At 45.4% G+C, this 22,331-nt stretch overlaps 1 long non-coding RNA gene across 1 annotated transcript; it reads left to right on the top strand.

The window, feature by feature from the left end:
• The first annotated feature begins 3,555 nt into the window (after positions 1-3,555).
• LOC144383508 (uncharacterized) lies at positions 3,556-5,622 on the top strand. The gene is made up of 3 exons (XR_013450938.1): positions 3,556-3,803; positions 3,890-4,123; positions 5,134-5,622. It is a non-coding gene; the product is annotated as an uncharacterized LOC144383508 (long non-coding RNA).
• The last annotated feature ends 16,709 nt before the right edge of the window (positions 5,623-22,331 follow it).

Genomic DNA, 22,331 nt, shown 5'->3' on the forward strand with positions numbered 1-22,331 from the left:
AAAACCATCCAATACTTGTCGAGATATTTCACCATGTAACAGAACGGTGAACCTAAATTGACAGATCGGGGTTTGGAACAACCTCAAATACAATCGAGAACTTGAAAATGAGGATGGTGTTCCCTTTGAGGCTCCCCTTGGTAAATCCTGGTATAGTGCCTCCGACTGGGGATGTTTTGAAAGTCAACGGCGATATAAATATGAATATCAACAAAGAGCTGACATCAGGCTACTGGGCACTAAAGTCACATCAGGGAGACGATCTGGCACCCGGCCTGCGTGCAGCACCTGAGCCCGGAGAGCGCATCGCCCTTTACTCATTAACAATCAGGCGTAACGCCGACTGGCTCCGTGTTAAACTGTGACTCTCCTGCTGTTTTAACGGCGAACCCTCGCCGAGTTGCATAAAATATTTAATCCCACCGTGAGAGAAGATGATGGCCCGAAACTTCTGGGATGAGGGATCCACCGCCGTAGGAGCTTAAGGCAAATTGTGATGACGCGAGGTGACCTTGTTGCTCTTGGCACTCCCGCCCAGAGATAAACACGTAGAAAGAGGAAAAAAGCCACCCGATCCGTGTGACAGCCACCTCTGCGTTTCCTGCGAGGTGTGATGGATGGTGCGAAGCCCTTCGCAGCGTGCGGTTTTTTTTTTAGCGGGCTTTTCGACATCGGGCCTCGTTGGCGAGGGAGCTGGCGGCGAGGCGGCGTGCTGGGATGAAGGTCATTTGGAACCGAAGTGTCTAATTCACGGTGTGAAACGCAAGTCAAACCACACCAGTGTCAACACGGGGATGGTGGTGTAAAAAAAAAAAAAGCTCGGGCTGCAGGAAAGCGAGACAACACCCGAGGCCGACGTCCAGCCGCCGCGGCGGCCTGGCGCCTCGCTCTCTAGGTTACGCCTCTTGAACTCCAACACACACACTCCACCTGGATGGGCCATTCTCCGTCAAGGCTCTGCAATATAAATAGAGACAATTGTAGTATTCTGTCCCCACTGAGGTCCGAAAATAACCTTCAATTTGGTCCCTTGAAAATATCTGTTATTGTAGCCGTATATTGTCCTTGGGCTGTTTCCGTGGATACAGCTCTTTTTCTTCTCCCGTTTCTAGCCGGGATGACTGGGATCTGCGCCCTTCATCTAAATATCCCCCTGTGACGGGGTTTCAGAACAAAGAGGAGGAGTATCTGGTGAGCCACCGTTGCTCTGAGCCTTGGGTAGAGACATTCCCAATGGGGCCAATCTATCAACACGTGATTTATAGGCTTTACGGAGTGGGGGGGGGGGGGGGAGTAAAAGTATAAATGGAGGTAGGAAAAGTAGGTAGGAAAAGTGTGAAGAGGAGAGAGAAACAGAGAGGGGGACAAAAAATGGGAAGAGAGCAAAAGGGAGTGCAGAGATGCGTAGTGTGGAGGTAATAATTAATAGTCCAGAGTAAACACGCGTGCATTATTGCTGACGAGGAGCTTGATTACAACCGGATTAACATCTGAAACCGGGAGAAAAAGGGGTAACTGTAAGTGAACGTTGCTGCAGGCAAAGCGCCCACCACACACACACACACATCATATCCCCATAGGTTTAATTGATGAAGGCGGGCCGATTAGTTTTATCACGTCACAACAACAGTTGCAGTTTTAATTGCACATTAGGTTGGAATGCACTAGTAGGGTTATAATGAATAACATTATATATGTTGTTTAGTCCGTTTGGATGTGATGTGCCCACTCAGCGCTAAGGCCTTTGGCCTTTTTCCTCAGGTGGGACTGTTTCATGTCTGCTGACAGAATAGAGTCTTTAGAAACTCTCCTCAACTATAAAACATTGTTATTGATTATCATTTTTATTGGGTGGCGGGCCTGTTACTTTAAAAGGACGTTCACACACACGTCGAGATACTATGTTTGCTTCTTATGAGATGTTTTTATTTTGTTTCGTTTCAAATTTGTGACCATTTTAATCAAAACCATCGAAATCCGATGTGTTTGATTAAAATGCGATGAATCAAGGGTGGATATGTTTGTGGTGTATTGGACACCTCACACGATGATCTGGTTTGATTAGAAAAGATTAGAAAAGAAAATGATGCAGTCCACGTAACTGCCACTGATGTGATGTTTGATTTTACTTTGTGTGGCTTTATATCTTCCCCAGTGTTTCAACTGTTTCATCTAACAAGTTTGATGAAAAAAGTTGTGCCTAATATTAACACATTTTGTCATTTGAGGAAATGAAAGCATTTTATTAATCACATCATTCACTACTGGCGCCAAACCGAGTTCTAATTTCAGGTAAAACTGACTTTGAATATGAAGTGGATAAAATGGCCAAATATTAACAGTTCTTTGTGCTCTCAGTACTACTGTAAATGTGTCTATACGTGTGCATGTGGGCTGCCCCCCCCGTCTCGCAGACAGAGTGCAGACCGCCCTCACTGTGACCCAGAATGATGACGGCGGCGCTATCAGTCCCCGTCAGGCCACACAGTCAGGGCCGCTCCCACTAAATCCCGGTCAATCACTCGCCTCTGTATCACACACTCCCAGATGTCCCCCCCCCCCCCCCCCAACCTTCGCCGCAGTCCCAATCCATCACGCGTCTGATTCCGCGCATGAGGCAGAGGTTTCGTCGGGTCGGGCTTTTCGCCGCTCCTCAAACCCACAAATGTGCCAGAGAAAAGGTGAGAGGTTAGTCTGCCTACAGCCAGTGGCCTTTGACCTCTCGCAGTCCACCGTCCATTACTCAAAACTACCGCTCACTAGGCTCAGTAACCTCCCTTCACCCCTGCTGTTACCACCGCTCTCAGCTATTTCTACGTGCCCTTCTAAATGCCTGTGCCGTTCACACACAGGGCTTATTGAAACAGCAAAGTGCCCAGTGGGGCTGGGTGTCCTGGTGCTCTTTTACAGGAGCCATCTTGGTGAATTAAAGATAAAACAATTTGTCTTTGGTGGAGAAATATACTCGCCATCTAATTGTTTAACAACCTGGCAAACACACTGATTGAAAAGAATTTTGTTAATCATGCAACAATGATTACTGCAGTCATTAGTGACAAGCTATAAGTCCTTTATTAAAAATATTAAATTAGAAGGTGATAGCTTTGTAAAGTTGCCATACATAAATAACAACAGATGAGTTTATTTGTATTCTGTAAGTGCATTTGCCAAAAATGGCTACTACGGCAAAATAAGAGTCAAAGAGTCAAATTGTGTTTCAGAATAAGAAGGAGACGGGATGTATGGAGATGCTGGGGAACCTCATCATTAAGTGTGAGAAAGAGTTTTCCAGGCGTCAGCAAAATGTCCGCATTTCCTGTCATCTCATTAGTGTCCAGCTATTGCAGTAACTTCCTACGGATAATGGAAGTTTCTAGCCTGTTGTAAAGTGAGATTATGAATAGAAAATATAAATGAAATATGACGCACTGTGATATACATTAATGCAGTAATTATTCAACAACGATTTAACAAACACACAAGACATGAGCCATTTTTCTAAAGAATATAACTCTTCTTTTGGTACTTCAAGTTGTATCAACCACGGTAAAGGTAGGATTTAGTGCAGGAAAATATTATTAGATAACATTCGTTTAGTTTGGTGTATTTAATAAATTGCCCGATAATAGGGTAAAGGGTTCTGGAGTTGGTCAGAAGAAATCCAGTATTCTGTAATATCAAATATTAAAAGACATAACACTTCTGTTACCAGACACACGCACAGTTTGACGGCATCTGTTGGAAGGAGTGACGCAGCGCCTTCTAGAGTGTGACAGCAGGACCGCGGACAAAACCTTCACAAAGTAATCTACAAGTATATATGTGCGACATTCCTACAGCAATAAAAAGAAAGGGGTTACATTTATTCTTAGTTTCCCCACCTTTTCAGCGTTAATTGCCATTTTCCGTGGTGGTGTTATGCGAAGTGTCTCGCTAGCAAGAAGAGGAGAAGAAGAAGAGCACCGCCATCGAAGCAACTGACGTCGGCTAACGCTAGCTAACGCTAGCTAGTCCCGAGGACATTCAGGGACACGGACACGAACGTGGACATGGACGTGGACATGGACATGGACAACTCTCTCCCACGTGCAGAAAACTACGACGGGTTTAAACGTCATATTAAGTAAGTTAACGCAAAATGTCGTTTGTTAGCTTTGTTTTGCTTGTATTAGTAGTTTACAGTCACCAGTTTGTCTGGGACCAGTTGTCCATTCGTGTTTAGTTTTTAGTGTGAGCATTGTACTTTACTACCTTTAGCTAGCTAACATTATCTTCTACTTATAACTCATAATATAACGTTAAGTAGGGATATTTCTTGATGCTTGGTGTATAAAGATTATGAGTCATGTATGATACAGGCTTTGTTTGTACATGTTATATATTTTCTCTTTAAAAAATAAATGCTATTATAAGCAGTAACTGGTAAATATTCTGGCCCCTGGTTTTTAACAACCCGTTTTTTCTTCTCATTGTGCAATTATTTTCAACAACTCCCATGTAGCATCAGCATTAAGACACCCAATCAACACATGGACGCACAAAGCAGCGGGTGAACCAAAGTGGCCCTGAATTGTTAAGGCAAAAGAAATAAATAAAAGTATGGAGCAGAAGCCAAAGTGCGAGCGGCCTAGAGACACTCGAGTGCAGTGCGGATGAGATGCTGCCGTTCGGCCTTCGGAGGCCACGGCAGACTGTGGGAGTTGTGTGAACATTTGGAGCTTAAGTGTGAAGATTAATAACTGGTTACTTTCTTTCTACAGTAATAAAACTCCCCCTTCATTATACAAACGCGGCTCTGGAAACAACAAATGTGACTTGCTGGGAGTCGTGTTCTCAAGAGGGTTTCCACAGCTCTCAGATTCAGAAGAATAGACGGGCTAATCTCTTATTTTGCCTCTTGTTATGGCGAGCAAACAGGCAAACAGGAGGCACCGAATGTTTGAAGTCTCATTAATTGGCACAAAAACAAGTTAATGCGTACCAGAGTGAGAACAAGCTGAACAAACTGCCGAACAGAACAGAAAGGTCTTCGAGGCGGGGGGAAAAGTGAGAAAAGAGTTCTCTCTTCTCGATGTATTGATTTGACACTAAAGGACTGCGTTGTGTTTCTTTGCTGCTTTGAAACATTCACAGCCCAGCGCTCAATGGTCGGACTGCGCCTCCTGAGCCCCGACAGCCCGTCTCGCTCCGGATTCTCTCCGTTTTTTTCACCCGGACTGAGTTACGGTACAACAAGAGAACACCATGAAAAACAAATCACAGTAGGTAAAGTCCTGCCTTTTTGATCTCCAGCGGTGCAAGAGCATCCCCCAACCCTTTTCCCTCTGAGCTCCGTCTGCCTGTCTGCTTGCTAGAGGCGTTGAAGTCTCTCGATTCTAAGATGCATCGCTATTCTGACGAGAACGCCTCTGCATCGATACGTGATCGGCAGTTTGGTTTCATTGTTTCCGTTGTCTCTCTCTCTCTCTCTCGCTCTTTCCTTTTTCTTCTCTGCTCTGATTTCTGTTTCCTAGAGGGCAAAGCTTACACACACTCCTCGTGCGCGGAGCTGAGGCCGCAGTCGGCTGCTTTGTTGCTCTCGCTGTGAATATTAACCGCTCTGTTGTCAACAATGTTGTGCTGAAGAAAAAAAAAAAAAAGAAATTTGCATGCAATTCAACCGTGGTGCTGTTCTCTGGGGAGATTCAGTGACTTGAAGCCAAGAAAGAGAAAAAGCGCTATGAGTGAGGACAGGGAACCAATAGAAGTCTGCAAGGTGCTAGGCTAATTCATGCCTTAGGCCAGTGGTTCCCAAACGTTTGAGGATAGAAGGACATTGTAAGATTAGAGACAAGATTCTCATGATTTCACTCACAAAGATAATGGTATGGAAAAGATGCCACTGTTCATATTAGATGGCCGTAATCAGATTTTTGGAAGCAAGAATTCAGTGTTGTCTGACTGTTCGTATTAATTAATATATATGCTATAGTAGCATAGAACCTTGAGCATGCTATACATTGACATGCATCAAGATGCACCAAAACCTCTCTAGCTCGTCTGGCCGCCTCGACTGAACGATCGAGTGTCTGTCAAATTCTTCGAAGCTAATACGTTCCTCTGCACCTGAGCATCACTTGGATGCCTGACCCCGCTCCCCTCTCACTGAGCCGCCCACGCGTTTGCCGTCTCAACTTCTCCAGGCTGTCAGCACATGGACTGACAACGCCGGCGGTGGAGGTGACAGCTCTCTGCTTGTTTTATTCTTCATCCTTTCGTCGCAGAAAGGAGGGCAGAGGGCAGCACCGTTCGAATCAACACTGTTGATAAATAAGGAGTCGGCCCTTATGTCTGACGTTCGTTCTGTCTGTCGCACAACAGAGGAAATATGCATCTATCTGCCAGTCAAGATATTTTCATGCTTTTCTAGACGTCTAGACGATTGTGCAAGTTTCATTTTGTCTGTATTTCAAAAGTCCAGTGTGTAGGATTTAGGTCACTTTGCATGGCAGGTGGATTCACACGAGGTCACACAGAAATCCATCTTTGCAGGCTTCCATATGACACATTGCCCAATATGAATTTGCTCTTCAAAAACAATACTTTTCCTGCTGCTGTCTTTTGAGTTCCAGCAAGTTGTATATTCAGGACGCATAGTTCCCATTCCATCTGTTTCATAGGACTTCAGGTGTTGCTCTAACATCATACATTCTTTAACCCAACCCCCAAACAATACTCCTCCTCTCCGGCAAGGCCCTCCTCGTCCTCCTCCTCCGCTCATTCCTTCCTCTCCCCCCACTTTTTCCTCTCTTCTTTTGTCACCTCCGGGCTACCTGTATACTAATGATGTGCCACGAATGCTTACTCTTGTGTATTTCATGCTACACTCTCCACCTCCCCTCTTCACCTGGCTCCTCTCCATATCTTCACCCCCCAGCAGCCCCCCCTCCTCCTGTTCCCAACCTCTGGCTCCACCTCTCCCGACCCTCTGAAGGTGAAACCTGAGTGGCTTTAATTGGCCGGTTTCAATTAAATTCGGAGAGCATATGATCTCCTGTGGATGAGGGGGGGTCGAGTAAGTAAAGTCCGCTCGAGCTAGTTATCTCTGCTTCCTCTTCCTCCTTTGCCTCCTCGGACCCCAGGACCTCAGTTCCTCCTCCGACGTGGTATTGATGCCTCTCGCTCTGGCTCTCCAGCCAACTCTTCCCTTTCATTACATAGCCGTCCATTTCTCTCCACATCTCTCTCTCCCTCAGTTTTCCCCATCCCTCGCTTCCCCATCCAATCCTGCTGCCACTTTTAAATGGATCCCCGCGGCAGTGACTGAGCCACGCACAGCCTCCATCATGGGACCAAGAGGAGGCTAATGCCTTTTTAATGAGGCCTCGGCCACAATGTGATACTGTAAAGTGGCAGGAATCGGCGGCTGGTGGGCCCTTGGTCCAGGGTATTTATCACCTAAAACCCTCTGATCCACTGCGCCTGTGGGAGGGAGGGAGGGAGGGAGAGCGGGAGGGGGAGGGAGGGAGGGAAGTAGGCAGAGAGCGGGAGGCAATCAGAGGTTGAGGAGGAAAGAGAAAGTTACCCAAAAGAAGGCCAGAAGGTGAAAAGAGGCAGGAGAGAAAGTGGAGCAGGTGGATGGGAGCACAAAGCATATACAAGGAAAAACAAGAAAAAAAGAAACCGAAGAGTAAGATACACGTACCTGTTTAGCATCTCATCTACAATTGCCCCAAGAAGCTGCATAATGTGAAATCCTAATAATACCCATAAAGCCTCGACAGTAATTAACATTTCTCCACACATATTGCTGCAGAGTCCTAGAGAAAGGCACTGAGAGTGGTTTGCCTCCAGTTAGGGGAACTCACATTATTATATTCCCACTTCATTCAATATTAATGCCCATTGGGGCCCAGTATTCTAATATGAGTTCTGGTGAAATGGCCGTAAGTGTCTGAATAGCAAATAAGATGGATTAGCAACATAAGAAAACCACCTTTTTTTTATTAATAACGCAGAAAGGTTTTAAGTAATGGGTGAAGCCTTGAAATCACCGTGGCTGAGGTCTTCCATGGTGGCCTAATGTTGCTCTGCACCACATAAAAAGATTGCGAGGTCCATTAAGTGGCCGTTGAAGTTTCTTGCTTCAAGCTGCCTCGAGCTCTGAAGTGACGTTGTTCGTTGTGTGAAGTGATTATGGCTCATTATAATCCGGGTAGATGATTGGTTGAGAGTGAGTCACGAGGGGGTAAATGATTGAGCGATAATGTACAGTTGGTGTTCACATTGACCCGAGCGTTCCGTATCACTGCGCACTAAAGTAGCTGGTTAGATTTTGCACGATCGCTGGTTGACATTTTAGCTTTTATCTCGGTGGAGATCGCCGAAACCCCCCCCGGATATCCCACAAATGATCGGTAATACGAGCTTTTGCAACCGGGCAATTGAGGTGGACGTCATCAGGGATGTGAATGAATGAGATACGGCACCCATTGCTGTTTACATGCGCGTCAGGCCCAACAACACCCCCAAACTGTTACATTATTGGACGATAAAGTACTACCTCTCGTACCTTATCACTTTATTAGGGTTCCTCAGAGGTACAGAAGCATTGTATTTTTTTGCAGAATTTTATTGAACCGTATTTTATTCTCTCCCTGTATTCTAGATCTATGCAGGACCTTTTTAATTCCTACAATTATTAACAAATGTAAAAACAATCTCTTCTGTCCTTGCTGCTCAAGGTGGCACTTAACTTCCACTGTTAGAAAATTAAATCATGACTGATCTCTTAGCATAATGACTTCCCAAAATCTGCATCTTTAATATGTGTATATTATATGTTCTACAGTAGCCTCTAACCCTGTAACTTATTTATCAGATATTATTCTCCAAACACCTACATGCTTTAAAATGTATACAGTTATATCCTCAAACTACTAAGTCAAAAGCGCTACTCAAGGGTTTCATTTTTATTTCCGTCGTGTCAATTTATAACCTACCTGATTAGCTTTAAAACAACCCTTAAAGATTTACCTTAGAAAAGGAACATTTTCATTGGGACGCTGCTGCCAAAATGCCATGAAGGCAGAGAAATGTCTTGTGACAGGAAAGTTGTTAGTGCAAATCTCAATCCAAAATGACTCGGCAGCTACCATCAGGATGCCCTTGAGCAAAGCAATAAAGCTGCCAGTGGTCGACAGTAGGCTGCTCTCATTATATTAGACGGGTCCCAGGTGGACAAGAAACAATGAAGAAAACAAATAAACGGTGTATTTATCTGTAGAGAAGCAGCCGTCGCACAGGCCCTACTTCCCACAGCAATGTGCCACGGCCGCTGCTGCCCTCTTGCTCCACCCGCCATCGTGGACTCAACGAGGAGCGCTCCTGATAAGGCCGATGCCCCCGTGGGACAATTTTGTCTCCACGATGCAAGCGCTCCAGAAAGAAGGCAAATGCCGCATTAGAGTTGTTGCAACACCGTCCGTAGCAGGGACTCCGTCACATAGCAGCTGAGCTGTTCGGAGACCCGGGATGTGCCCTAGAGGTCCCCGCTGCAAGCGTATGTTCCAGACGGTCATCAATGTTGTATGAGTCTGTGGAGCGCCTGGGGGGAGGAGGGGGGGTAAAGGAAAGGACAGCATAGGAGGTGAGGAGAGGAGGACCAAAACGGTGTTTGCAGCAGAAGGGGAGACGCTGTTGAACAGACTCAGGGCGGGAATCCAACCTGTGCCTTTTAATATATTAATAAGTCTGTTTGTATGTGCGCACATGTGCTGCCGATTCACTGGTTTATTTTTTTGGGTGGGGGGAGATTACCACAAGACGTGAACCTCAGTTCAGAACCTAATGAAATGTTTAGCGAGATGAGCGAGTCGCAGTGCGTCTGCTTCTGAATCAAAAGCTGTAAAGAGAATTGGAGATTAAGAACTTGCTCCGTGTGCATCAAAGTAACATTCTGCCTCGCATACTCATGTATACTGCATGCTGTAGGTTTAGTCAGGCACTCGCAGGCACAAGAAGTTCTGCGTGTAAATTAAAACAACACTATATGCATTAATTTCCAAGTCCTAGCAGCTCGGGTTTTCACCAGTTGTGTGTTGGAGGGCTTCAATCTATCACAATTTGTTCAGCTGCTCGCAGCCTGCTTCTGCTTCCTTTATCCTCAAAATCTTCTTGGACAAAGACCTTGATGTATTTGGAACATCAAGTGGCCTTCTTGTTAATTTTTTCATCCATGTAATGAAGCGATTGGAACCATTAATTAATCTACAGATTATTCTCCTGATTGAATGAAATACGTTTTTGGTCTAAAAAATATCGTGTGAAAAACACAATCCAGCACTCCAAACCACAAAGATATCCAGTTTGCTATCAAATAAAGAAAAGAAGCAGATTGTTTATAGCCAGCTCAACAATTCCCCCTAAATCCAATTTCTTCTCATTCCTAATCATCTAATATTGACCGTATTAATGTATTCCGCCTCATCAGTCAGTCTTCCAAATTAATTGCTGGGAAACCACATCGAGGCAGGAAAACGTCTTTGCAACAAGCAGCGCTTCTCTCCAGGCTGATGGGGGGCAGTGATGAATACGACGGCCCCCCCTGTCATTAATCAGTCTCTCTCTGGGATTGCCCCCCCCCCCCCTCTCTCCACCCCCGTTGAGGGGTGGACGACAGCGATCACCCCCATGCTGCAGTCCCTACGGGGACGAGGCTCTCCCTCAGCGGAGATGCTTAAACAGGGCCTGGTAGTGAGGCTGGGGAGGTGGTGGGGGGCAGATGAGGTGAACGGAGAAAATGTAAGTTGAAAATGAGTTGAAGGAGATTGGGATTGAAAGGGAAGAGACCGTGAGGATGAAGATGGGGTGGAGGGGGGTTTGGGCTCACAGCAGATGTGTCGCACAGGGATTTAAGGGTGCTTCTCTCCCCCCCACACTCACCCCCTCCTCCCCGGCTCGCTCCCACCGACAGAACATACTGGCCTGTCTTTAACAAGGCGCCTGTCCTTGGGAGATTTCTCTCATCATCAATCAACTGCCGCCGGGGAGTCACACGGGCCAGAGAGCGGGCGAGAGATCGAGAGCACGAGAGAAGGGTAGAGGGAGAGAGAGATGGACAGAACGAGGGGAGAAGAAGAGAAAGATTGATTTGACTGAGAGATGGTGGAAGCCGTGAATGAGGTGCAGGAATACATTTTGGAAAATCCTCTCTGCTGGGCCTCCATTTCTCCACGTCCTACACCGCTGACAGCAGACTCGTTGAATATGAAACAGCAACTACACGCCGGGCTGTTGTGCAGCAGCGCGCTGTGACGGCGCACAATGCAACAACGTTGTTCCAGAGGACTTTACGTCCTCTGGAGTTCTCACAGTGATTGATCGGCCCTACAGAAGTTGTAGTCTCATCTTTTGTTGTTGTTGTGTCTGCTCATGTTCGTTGGTGGAGACTAAAAGAGAATCCACGTTTAGCATCCTTTTCATTTCCCCTCTGATAAAAAATTCATAGTATGAAACATGTTTGGTGGAGAAACATAACTCGTCGTGTCGTTTTAGGCAAAATGATTCCATTTGCATACTTTAGCAAGATTATCATCTCAAATTGGGTTTATTTGGCCATTTCTAAAGGCAGGTCTAGAACGGGTTGCATTTTACATTTAGTTAAGCAGGCTTCAATCAAATAGTCAATCATCTACAATTCAGAAGCTGCAAAGGCAAAAAGAAAAACGCACGCACACAAACACACACCTGATTCTCTCTGTCTGCTTCCATCTCAAGGTTCCTGACTGACGGCTCTAAAATTACCGCTGGAGACGGAAAAACAACTTCTGTGTGCATGTGCGCGCGTGTGTGTGTGAGTGGTCAGCGGCAGAAGGGTTTGCATGTTGCAGACGGCGCTTTGTATTCAGGGCGTGTGATGATGTCATAGGAAGCAGGAACACTCAATTCAGCAAGAAAAACAGACGTAGAAGAGCTGGTGCAGACGTAATTGGCAATATGCCTTTTCGAATGGATTCCTCATGTTGTGTATCGTCACATCATGTGTGCATTTCATCTAGCGAATACGACTGTTGCATCTGTTAACCCATACTGGAACCTTAATTTTGAATATGAAAGAATAACAAACACATGTTTTTGTCAAGGGATACACCGTTAATGTACTGTGTGTGTGTTGCAACCCTCCACCCTCCAGTGCATGCTAATCAGCAGCCATAATGTCCCGTCAAGGGAAATACAAGATAAATCAGCTTTGGTTTGACTTTGTAATGTTCTGGGAGAGTGGAAGGTGGAGGAACACACACACACACACACACACACACACACACACACACAGCTCTAAATGCAGATAACTGATGTAAAGTGTGAACTATTCCCTCTCCTCCTTCTTGGCGCAAACTAATATATATATATATATATATATATATATATATATATATATATATATAAATTATTTCTTCACAGCCCTCTTTTCTTTGTCCTCTCCTCACCCCGCTCTCCCTTGTTTGTCCATAGCTGTCTGTACTTGTGTGAATGTGAATCTACCTTTAGCCAACAAGCTCAATCTGATGTCTGAACCTGTGACGTGACTCACAGCCCCGACGGGGGTCTGGCCCTGTTCCTGAAAGCCTTGTTTCCGACCACGGGAACTCCAAAAAGGAGAGATTTGACTGGTGGTGAAGCTGAGATCTACCTGTCACCAAACAGAGAGGATTCGCACTGACAGATGCCGATACACTCAGCCTCCTTTTTCTATCACACACACACACGCTCGATCACAAGCACTGGCCAGACATTGCCACAGGCGAAAAAAATGATGACATTTATGGCAACTCTAAGAAGCTTTTTATTTTTTCCCATCGTCAGGTTGGCCAAGGCGAACAGACTCCCGCGCTGCCTTCTCCCCGTTCATCTTCACAAACAGCCCAGTCTAATTGCTGAGATAATTACATTTGTGAAGGCTGTGTTAAAAATGAAAGCCTCTCATGTCTCTCAGCACTTTTGCCTCGGTGGGTCGAGGGGGTTTGAAGGCCGGATCACTTCTCCTCTTGCTGCAGGGACGATGGCATAAAGAGAAACTTCATTTCAGGTCGAAAGTCCAAAAGTCTAGACTTTATAGAAGCGGACGTTTTGAAGCGAGCATGTACAGTTTCAAGGAAAGGGGTTCTGATGATGTGTTTGAGCAATGCGACTGCGAGGAGAAGGACATTTCACTTTCTCTGTGATGTATCTGTGTTTTTGTATTTGTTATTCCGGGTTGAGGTGTGTGCCTGCTTGCTTATGATATTTAACATCATATTACAACGACAATATGCCGTTGATCTGTTCAAAACTTTAAAACAATTAATTACATATTATTGTTGGTTATGTCTGACCTGATCTTTACCAACACATCTCTTATAGTGCTTTAACTGACAGTCTTATTCCAACAAAGGCCAGAACTGAGTCCATGGCTTTCCAAAAACCTCCAATTTAAAAGTATCACCCTGTACCGCTCCGTCACAGATGTGGTACCTTCACTGTCCATGATCACATTACGTTTTTCCTTCTGGGAAGAAAAAGAGGTATAACATCCAACAAAGTTCTCCAATTGAAGCAGAACCATTGTGTGGGTGCGTCTTACCCGTAAGCTAACCTAAAACAAATAGAAATGTTTCACAGTGGCGGGCAGCAGCACGCGGGTTTGGGCTTCGCCAGCCAAAGTCAGTGCAGCTGCTTCGGCTGTGTCTGAAGCAGGACTGAGACCACTCGCTGCCTTTCAGTACTCGCACACACAAGTACTCAAGTACTACTGTATGTTATTGAATGGGAAATGGTCTTTTTGCCCCCCGCCCCCCTCCTCCCTTCACCCCTGGCATCACGAGAACGCAGCGACGGGCCGTGCATTTTCTACCTGGGCCTTCTGTGCTAGTTTTGCCACGATCAATCATTGAGAAAATGATGAAATGTTTGGCCACCTGTCAACCACTGGTACCCGTCTGCAGCCCGGTGGTCGGGGACCTCTGGACTAGAGGACCTCGGACCAGAGGGACTGAATCGGATAAAAGCTCTCTTTAAAACCAGCAGCACTGGAAGCAGAGCAACATAGAAGGACATGAGCTGTGCAACCAGAAAATAAACTAATCAAAAAACAAATAAATGATAAAATAGTTATATCTCTGTGATTTGGCGGCCCGCCACTGCGAAAATGTAATTCCACCCCTTGGCCACGGTGCTCAGTGCTCCTGTTGAGGGCTCGGCATGTTTTGATTAAATGTATTCTGCATCAAACATGACATAGTTTGCAAGGCCAGCTGCATTGTGTGCTAAGGTAAAAAGATTACATGTTTAAACCATTCCTAGTTTAAAAGGTCCCTCTAGCTCCTTCCAAAAAATGGCTTCCTCCAAAAACGGTGGTTGTTTGACGTACCTAATTTGTCAGCACAATAGTTTTTGGTGCCTGTGGAGAAATGGATATGGAGGCAGTTTGTCTTGTATGGACGTATCCAGACGAAATGTTCCATTCCATGATTGTACAAAGACAACATTCCAACTTTATATTACTTCGTAAACTTCTTTTTGCCAGCAGCAACCCCAATCAAAGAAAATCTTTTTGAAATTAGAAACATTTTCAAAGAACAAACTTGCATTCGTATATGAAATATAATCTGTTTTTTTTTGTGTCTGTATGTTCTTACTGTGTGAAGACGGATTATCTGCTAGGAAGACACCCATGAGTTTCTAAGTTGAGACTCATTATTTACAGCTACTATCTGATTCACATCTGGAGATGGCTTCTCTGACCTTGTGGAACAAATACAATTTATTATATAACATTTTTGGAAGTTGTGAATCAGTTTTTTTATTGGACCCCCCCCCCCCTTAGTTAGGGTTTCTAATGCTGTGTGTGAGCTCCCCTGCATACACGAGAGTCTCCGTATCCACTCTCTGTTTTTCTTCAGGTGCGGAGGCATCCGGGTCGATCGCGCGAGTCGCTCACTTGACGCCCGCTGATTGATGGTGTAAATGTGATTTATTAGTCATGTCCGAGGAGCAGGCGGCAGGCGGAAAGCTCTTTTGTCCCTGTCTTTTGAGGGCCTTGCTGTTGTTTTTCATTCCCGGCACAGCGCCGTCTCTATCTCTTGCTGCTTTATTGTCGCCCTGCAGTGTCCTTTTTAGATCTGGCTGTGAGATCGCCTTGTAGCAAACACCACTACATCACTGATGTCTCGACCTCATACCGCTACAGGAGTGTCATTCCGCAGAAACGGAAGGCGAAAAAAGCGCCATAGGCCGACACGAAGCAGCATTCTCTCTGAAGTGTTTTTGCTCTCGCTCCCTCTTTGCTCCTGTCGTGTTCTCTCCGTCTGACTGGAGGCCTAATAGCTGGCTAATCATAGGCCTCAATACATTGGAACGAGCGATTTCTTTTGGATCCGGTGTGACGTGGAGGAAGTCAAGTGGGAGAAAGGGGAAAGCAACCGGTTGCCTGTACATTTCTCATACCTCTTGTATCATGCTGACAGAAGTGTTGAGGGTCTCATGATGCTTGCTAGTGGGGATCGTTTTCACCCGCGTGAGGTTCACTTATTTTAGATGTTTTTTAAAATCTGCCATGTGTATTTTGTGCTTTTGATACCCTGAATCCTATCGAGCTGTAAATAACTGGTCTGGGTTTAGGTTGGTTCAGAGAATGCGATTCGCTCGCTCTGTTGGATCAGCCTGTTGCACTCGAATGAGTAACCAGTCAAGAATGATCCGGACCTGCCTAAACATATGATGCTGAGAGGTTACGGCTCAGAACTAGCTGCTTTTTGCGTTTGGAATTACAGATGAGCGTCTGTCCTCTAGAGGCACGTGATGCACATCAACATATGGAGGACGATCCGTTTCATGACCGATGGATATCAGTGGTTTCAGTGATGTGGCATCATGCAGAATGATGTGATGTGATTCAATAAAGCACAAATAGTTCCACTTTAATTCTACGTTTTCTACATTTGTTGAGGGGAGAGAGGGAAAGGGGGGGGGGCATAAACATAAATCAACACAGAGCCGTTAAGCGAGAGAAGAATTTGAATCCTTTGCATTCTATTTGCGATGTCATTTTTTATACTGGGTGTTTTTCAGCAGATAGAAGAAAATGATTTCACTTAATATTTTTCAAACGCTCTATTGTATACTGTATGTAAATGATTTTCTGCAGCGTTAACTTATACAGTTCCAAAACAATATATTGAGTGCCTATGTGGCAACAACTTCCCCACTGGGACTCTGGCGACAGCCCATGCATCACAATAAACACAACCTCGGAAAGCAAACGTTTGTGACGTTTCGGCTGACTATATGAGGTGCAAGAAACTGGAAATGTTGTGTTCCCGCCCTGCTCAGCTTTTAACCTCAGCCCGGCCGCGTCTCTAATCAGGCGCACCATCACTGGCATCAGGCGAAGGCGCGTCTGTAAAGTGGTTGGAGCCAGAACTCCCTGGCAGGTCGTCCTCATGCAGCCGGAGGTGCTCCTGTGGTTTGGACTAAATCGGGGCCAGTCAATCACGGTGGGATTTTTTCCTCGCAGAGGAGTGTGCTTTCCACTTGATTTGACGAGCAACACGGCTCTTTCACACCGGAGGATCAGCGCTTCAGCCCTTCTGTGCTTTCTGCAGTGCGGTAAACACACAGCCGGCTGCTCCTCCAAAAGAGGTCTCAGGGGAGAGTCTGGAGCTGCGGCTGCAGTAGTTGAGCAGTGCTGCTTCACTTTACCTGAGTTTTCTGAGATGCCAGCGATGCGATATAGTGACACCTTTTGTGGTATTTTTTTATTTATAAAAGCAATTCATAGCAAGTGCTGCCTGATCTGTATCTTCCGGGGAATCTAGAATTGGTCTCTTTACTTTGTTATACGTTTGGAGATGGACTTATCGTTACCATTATTCAGACTGCGGTATCCGTTAAAAGGGGCATTTTGTATTGAATTTGTAGAAACCACAACAACATTAGCGGTGTTGAGCTATGCTAATTGCAGTTGTTTATTAAAAACGGTTTACGGTTTCTACATTTTGCCAGTGAACCTAATTTCCAATAGGGGTAGAATCATCTTGAGTGCAACTGTATAAGCCTTCAATATCAGGCGAAGTACTGTAAGTAAGATGCATGCTGCCATTTCAATGCTGGGTAGACTCTATTTCACAAATCGAAGGAGGAAAAACAAATTTATTAATGCTTTGCATCACAGTAAAGAAAATAAAGAAACACAAAGTAATCCCCGTACATCAGGAGCTTCAGTGATTGCTAAAAAATAAGAGCCACACTGTTCATCCGTTTTTCAAAAGCATCTTCAGGAGCAGTGTAGGTGTCAGGAAACAACACCAGTTTGTGTTGGCCCGCCGATTGCTCAGTTGCATCAATGAGGGCGATGATGTCACAGGCCTGCAGCAGATTGAACATCAGTGCAGCTTAACACCCGCTCATTGTACTGTGAACAGCGTCGGCTCCTTAGCAAGCGGTGAGTGTTGATCATCCATTTTCTCTCTTCTAAAGCGTTTAAAGTCTGTGACATCATCGGCCTCAGTGATGCAACTTGTAAGTAATCAGCTGGCACACCTGGTTTTCATTAGCTCTTTCCTCATCACCTGTACCTGCTCCCAGTGAAGACGATCATCTTTGGGTTGGATCTGGGGACATTTCTCTTACCATATTTTGTGCATCTTATTATTGACCCCTCTTTTCCCAGTCAACTTGTCGTTGGAAACCCGTTTAAATAAACTGCAGGAAGTAGCACTGAGCCTGCGTATTAAAGTATTTTACGTAACCGATACCAAGTGGATTTAGGATTTAATTATATCAGAGATTATGTTATGAAACCTCATCGGATGCACTGCATGTGGTGCAGATGGTGCCGGTCACTCTCTGGTTCAGTCCCTACTTTACACTCACATTGTCCGTTCCTCTCACCTTTTATGTGGCTTTTCTTTCCACCCCTTTCAGAGTCCTTTAAACTGCCTCTATCCCGCTTTCTGTGCTCGGTGGTGTTTATGAGAACTAGCTGTGTGATTCAACAGAATAGCTAATGCAGCGGCAGACTGACTTATTATTCTGGGCTACATTCATTTGACAAGACATTTTTCTTCATTGTCTTGAATCTTCTGTTATACCCATCTCCTTTATCATTATTTAATTCGGCTCTGCCCATTCAGTTTGTTAAACCTTTACTGTAATCCTCTCGCCTGTCTTCCTGCTGCTTGGCCTTCTTGGAATTTACTCTCTCACCCCCCTCATTTGCTCCTGTCCCCTTATGTTGCATCATTTTCATCTTTAATTCAGTGCTGGCCACAATCCTGGAAAGTCTCTCCTGTCAGATGGGTTTATGCTGGCATGCAACTGATTTGACTAGTTAATGAACGACCATCCTCCAGTGGCACGGAGCAGTACGAGCACAGGACCACTTTACTGCTCTCCAGAGGCAGCTGTTTAAGGACTGCAACGTATTTTTGGAGTCATCTCTAAAAATACATTCTTACGATGAATATTTCTGTTCTGTGGGATGGAAACGTTCAAGATGATAACAAACCCAGTATTTGAAGAATAAATAAATAAAAATAATTTGCAGACAGTTGTCTTCATTCTTTGACCTTTGTGACCCCCTGTACGAGGATGTAGTTTGCTCAGGGACCTATAGAGGGCGCCCAATGACTACAGTGCCAGAGCAACATGACCTGGCACTACGGGACCCTGTGGCGCACCGCTGTGTCTCTCCTACACACAAACACACATGCACACCCTCTACACCTGTCATGCCCTGCCTGTAGCAAACCTCCTTCCCGCAGAAAAGGAGTGATGAGCCGGGAGAGAAAAAGTGATGAGAGGCGTTCGGGAGAGTGATGAGCGCAGGGAGAGATTGGCTCGCTGGCAGATGATTCGAAGATCATTCCTGTTCCCCCGAAATAGCTCTCCGGTTACGAAGGTTGTCGGAAAGCATTAATAAGTAACGAAGGACCAGTGGCCCCGGCTTTGTGGATGCATGCATGCACATTAGTGTGCGTGTCGCTCTGGGTGTGTGACTACTCTGATTATTTTTTTATACTTTCTATTTTGTGCCTGTGATGTTTATAAGCTGGTGACATTCAGGTGGATGAACCTGCCTCTATATCTAATCTGGTTTCATACAGGTCACGTGTGTGTGTGTGTGAGAGAGAGCTTGTGTAAATGTCATGTTCTTAATAATATATTCAGTGCTGTCCCTGACTCCTATTTTGAAAAATAGTTTTCTCAGGTGTATCTTCTGAGAAAGGTGATGTGAAAGTGTATTAAAAGGGCTAACTTCTAATCTAAATGTAGATAAAAGGTCACTCAGACCACCGTGAACTACACAAACCACAAACTACATATTTAATTTCATAATAAATAATCCCTGTTCTGGCTTCCACACGTAGACTGGAGTTGACAAAGCGTTCTTTATCAAAAAAAGGAAGAAAAGTAATTGCGTATTGTCTTCCAATCCCCTGCCGGGCGAGCGAGGACTCTCACACCGTTCCTCTTTACATTCATGTGCTGCCAGAGCTCTTACAGTCTGTAGGTCTTTTGTGTTGTGGCCATTTGCATCCATCCCTAGAAAACACTCTGTTTAATTTGACTGAGGATTCAGCATAGCACAAATCAAATCAACTCCCCGCGTACAGTCATTTATTTTAGAAGGACAGAAAGAGCGGCCAATGAGAATAATAGGAACAGATCGTAAATCTCACTGCGGAGCAGATAGCAGGGAGCCTGACCGGAATGATGTAATCTCCAAGCTGCCAGGTTCCTTTGTCCTTTGGTGCATAAAGAGACTTCATCTAAATCTACGGTGCCTGGCAGCCGAAGGGGGGGGTTGCAGGCACCTTTTTAGTTCTGATCGCTCAATAGGCCGAAGCACCTGGCCGGTACTAATACACGGCTGTAATTAGTCCCAGGAGTTAATCAGCCCTGAATGAAAGAGGAGAAGAAGGAAGAAGGAGAGGATGTGAGTGAGGTGTGTAAATGTATAGATTTAGTAAGCGGGGAAAGGAATGAGGAAGGACCCCATCTAGAGGGAGACGACGGCTTCAGAGAAGAAAGGGGACAAATCGAGTGCGTAGCCATGTAATAAGCCATTTCTCTTCTAATAAATGACCTCCACGCGCTACATAAATATAGTATCATTCCGCGTTATCTCCTGACAGCGAGCGACACACAGGGAGCAAGAGGAAGGAGAGGAAGTTGTAGCGTTTGCTGTATCTGCAGGGAGAAGGATGGAGGGATAAGGGATGCATGTATCTACATGTGGGTGATAAGAATTCTGGGCTTTGGCTCCTGGATATCAGGCACAGAATGTCCCGACCTGTCGGGTGACAACAATGATGACAGTTAAGGAAATGACATTCTGCCTCTGGAGAGCCACACAAGCTTTACATTTGTAAGGCCGACCGCTTGGTGAGGTTAGTTTATTTGTCCCGTGTGTGTGTGTCCTGTGTGACATCGTGCCCAGTGGCGACTACTCGAGCAGACGTGTTCCTCATCTTCCAAGTCCTCTGGGGGGCGTACCTGCCGTTAGTGCCGTTTCTCGTAGTGTCTCATGCGTGAGGGTCGGGCAGGGGAAATGCTTCATCGTTCACCACAATAGAATCAAAGCACAAAGTGATGATTCCCTGTCATGCTTCCCATTGTCTCTGTGATGCTCCCGTAGGAATGGCAGGCAAGGCTGCAGAGCTCCAGATTGCATCATCGTACGGTGAGCGTCACATGTGATGAGATTACCGTAACGTGGTTACAAATATTATGGCTGCAAATACTGGAAAGAAAGCGTGTAATCAAATGTAGGTGTTGTCCCAGGATTCCTGCAATGCACTTAGATGGGGCTAAAGCAGGAGGCCTTAGAAGGGAGTGTGGAATAAACACACATCTCTGGGAGCCAGGAAGAGAGAATTTCTTTTACTTAGTGGCCGCTCGGGGACAAAGAAAAACCAAGGACGGGTTTGTCGCCATGTGTCAGAATGTTTTAATTCTATTGCTTTTAAGCGTTTTAAGTTCTTGAGCTTCTGCTCGTGATGCAATCTGTTTTTTTTCACAGTGAAGCTTTTAGCGTGAACGTGGAGTTGTAACCGATTGCAGTTAACAGGATTACACAAATTAGACATGAATACTTAAGAAACACTGACCTTTAACATGCTTTTAGAGATTAGAAAGAGCGTTTAGTATTCAAGCTGAAGAGTTCAAAGAATGTTGCAGCTAAAGGCCAAACTATGCAGATTATTATCGTGAATAATGGAGAACAGTTAAAGGCCCATTGTAATTTCAGAAAGCAACATTTTGAAACAATTTTTCTGTCTGACCAACAGCTTTTTTAATTATATAAAAAAAGCAACAAATAAATCAACATAATTGCTGATTCATTTAAAAAAAGGATCTACTAATTGTGTTCGCTCCAAACTACTAAATTAAGACAAACATGTAACCATAATAAACAACACAAAGAAAAGGGAGATTTGTTGTTGTGGTACGTGTCATTTGTACCACAACAAGATGACAAGCTGATGGCACCTGCCGATCATACTTCATTGAGAATACTGATCAGTCCGTCATCGTGACCTTAACAACACAGTAACCACGGGAGGAGAGCGTACGAAGAGCCACACGGCCACTGGAGACTCACTGCAACAGACGTTTTCAGGCCAGAAGCTGGAATACCCAGAGGCGTGGTCTCCAAATGTCAGATCCATGGATATCAACAATGGCGGCGAAAGACGAGTGCGGCAACGGGAGAGAAGCAGAGACGAACAAAAAGTCAAAATAGGAGCGATCAGAAGTGCCAAGTTAAAGCCTTCGTGTCTTCGGAGAGCACCAGACAGCGAGTGGGGACGGAGCTTTAAAGGAGTCCGTCCTCCTCTCAGCCGGTCCCTGTGCGGGACGCGTACATCAGTCGGCTCGGGCGCAGTCAAAGCAGAACAAGGAGAGAGAGTCAAAGACTGAGAGACACTCAAATAGCTGCACTCTATTTCACCCGTTTCCCTGCTCGTCCTCGCCTGCCGTTTGCCGTTTTTGGATGTCTATTTCATTTTCCTCCTCCTTCAAAGACACGTCTCTCTCCTCTCCCCTTTTCGCTTTTCAGGTGCCTGATTCCGTCTCCCCTCCTTGCCTTCTCAATTTGGCTCTTTCAATCTCTGTCTCTCTGCCCGACAATTCCCAGTTTTTTTTTTTCTTTCCCTCTACACATTTCCCATCTACCCATGTGCGATTGGGCATTTTCTTCCTTGAGTGTGCTCCGTAAGTGGCACTGAAGGCGTGTGTGTGTGCGTGTGTGTGTGTGTGTGTGTGTGTGCCGTCCAGCCATGTGTGTCTAGAAGCCATCTCACAGCTGGCTC

The sequence above is a fragment of the Gasterosteus aculeatus genome, chromosome 10 (genome assembly GCF_964276395.1).
Source record: "Gasterosteus aculeatus chromosome 10, fGasAcu3.hap1.1, whole genome shotgun sequence".
In the NCBI taxonomy this organism is placed as follows: Eukaryota; Metazoa; Chordata; class Actinopteri; order Perciformes; family Gasterosteidae; genus Gasterosteus; species Gasterosteus aculeatus.